The sequence below is a fragment of the Montipora foliosa genome, chromosome 3 (assembly GCF_036669935.1).
Source record: "Montipora foliosa isolate CH-2021 chromosome 3, ASM3666993v2, whole genome shotgun sequence".
In the NCBI taxonomy this organism is placed as follows: Eukaryota; Metazoa; Cnidaria; class Anthozoa; order Scleractinia; family Acroporidae; genus Montipora; species Montipora foliosa.
This window is the reverse complement of record NC_090871.1, coordinates 71,243,281-71,245,780: the sequence shown is the minus strand read 5'-3', so window position 1 is coordinate 71,245,780 and position 2,500 is coordinate 71,243,281. Positions and strand designations below refer to the sequence as shown.

The window sequence follows — 2,500 nt, the reverse complement described above, 5'->3', positions numbered from 1 at the left end:
ATTGGGGGTCACCGTGCTCGTTTGAGAGAAAAGGAGATATCGGGTTTAGTTTGAGCGAAATCTCTTACGTTTTGTATGAGCACGTGCTCATGTGCGCGCGCTAATGGCGCGAAAATCGTGCCCAGTAGGGATGCGCAATGCAATACTAAGGAATTACCTTAAACACCTTCACTGTAAAAACTAAAGAGATCATTATGGGTAAGTGGACTGTAGCCATAAATTTGGCCAAGTGCATCTCTCATGCCTCTGGAACAAAAGAAATGTAGAATGTACTGTAATAGTTTATAACCTTCTTTGATTTCTGTGACATTTCTGCCATATATTTGTGTGGAATGTGCTGTATACATGCTTCCTTGAGACGCTGTAAAACTGTGAAGTACTGAACCAAAATTCTTGAGATGAGTATTATGTAGTTTGTCCTCTGCTGTTGCTAATCTTCAATTGATGGAACAAACTTAAGATTTGAGACCTCTTGTAGATTTGCTTTGGGCTTTAGTGAATCTAACTGCACTCCAGATACTCTGTTTTTGACCATTTGGTGATTCACCCAATGAAAGTCCTGACTTTGAGAATGCATGGTCATATTTTTCCTTTGGAGCTGGACATCAATGTTATCAAACGATATAACAAAACTAGGGTGAAATGTTTTTTTCAGTTCATTCATCTTTCTTGTACTAGATATCAATTCTTTATGACATGCGTTTGTGCAGTTTTCATGGGATGCATGCTGAGACAAGACGTCACTGTGAATTGCTTGTGCTTGCTTTAGAGAGTTAGTATCTTGACAAATCCTTTCTTTTGCCTTTGCGAGGTCAACATTATGGTTCTCACCAAGCTTGTCCAGGGTAGCCAAAATGTGAGAATTTGAGTTTGTTAACTTCAGCTTACTGAACCTGGAGATGGTTGCCTGGACAACAAGTGAATGCAATTTTTAAATTCATATTCCTTATAAAGGGCGTAAAATGCATCTAAGGAATTACTCTCAGCAGAGAATACCACCACTTAGGAGAGCATAACTTGGTGACGAACTTACCCAGCTTGGGTGCAAGAAGTTTTTTTCTATTTTTATTATTTATTTATCTGTCAAGTCTCACTCCCAGGGGTCAATGACATGATACAATGTTCCTAACCACTTACCGATGGGCCAGTAGATAGGTCATATGAATTAGCAGTATTTTTTTATAGTCAAACTGGCAGCCACATGAGTAAACCATTTTGCACCTGCCCTAATAATTGCGCCATTAATTTTACAGCGTTTCGACACACTGAAACTGGAAAGTCTGCCTTGCAAGGAAACATTGAACTTCCATCAAAGCAAATAGTATGCACTATTCATGTTTGACGAGTTGGGGAAATAACAAATATGCATATAGCAAAAGAAACTAAGCATAAAATATCATAAACAAAATCAATGGGCTTGCTTTTTTTCTTTCAAGTAAAAAGAAGAAGATGGACAAATACATTGTACCCAAATGAATCATGCTCAGATGTGGTAAATTGTAATGCAAACTGAAAAATTTATAGAAGCTTAAACATACCTCTATTGACTTGCTCTTGAGAAGGACACCCATCAGGGAAGCGGTCGCACTCATTTCTGCATTTTTCTGCTTCAAGAGAATCGATCCAGCCAGGGCAAGGCTTGCAAACCAAGTCGAGTCTTTTGTTCTTGTTGATACTAGTTGTAAGCAGAAATGAATAAAAAACTGGTGCTCCTTTACGCCACTCGTTACACACAAGCTCCAAATTGAACTTTTCGAGATCTTTTTTTCGTGATTTCCTCAACAGCGAAGGATTTGACTTCGAGCATAAGCCAGTAACCTCTTTCGAGACAATTTTTAACACCTGTTGAGTAACTTGTTGTCGTAATGGTTGACATTTCATTATTGCCCGTGCGATTTGAGATGGAATACCATGTGATAAAGCCTTTCCTACGGGCTGATAAACTGTGGAAAGATGTTTGTTAACGATTTTACTTGGATACTTTATGGTGACTCTAACTTGACTCGAATCATAAGTACTGATATGGTTCGACGAAATTAGCGTTGATGATGAAAAGCACGCAGGACGAGGCTATAGGGATGACTCTGAATCGGAGATAAGCAAGAAACCAGCGGCGTTCCGCCATGATAAATTGGTGTTGCCAAAGCAGCCGCATCTCAAGAAGAAGTACAAGTGGTATCCGAGAACCGAAGCGATTTGGATGCCTTTCCTGGAGACGTTACCGTATTTCTCGCACCTTCCTCGCTAAATAATATTTTGTCTTCGTCCGATTGTAGCAGTCGCTTTACCCTTTGTTTTTCTCTTGTATTGAAGACCTCTTCAATTTCTCGCTTAAGCTGATTCACCTTATCTGATGCTCGTTGAAATTTTATCAAGCGCTGGTAGCATTTGTCCCTACAAACGAACAAATCGCTATTTTCTGAGTAGCGACTCACGTCCACAGATAGTGATGAACGAATGACTCCAGCAATGTCGAGTGAACTTTTTCCGAAAATGAAAA

The 2,500-nt window shown here is 39.5% G+C and overlaps 1 pseudogene; it reads right to left on the bottom strand.

Annotated features, from left to right (window-relative positions):
- The window catches only part of LOC137996314 (uncharacterized), a 4,364-nt pseudogene extending 2,483 nt beyond the window's left edge, over positions 1-1,881 (bottom strand).
- Between the last annotated feature and the right edge of the window lie 619 nt (positions 1,882-2,500).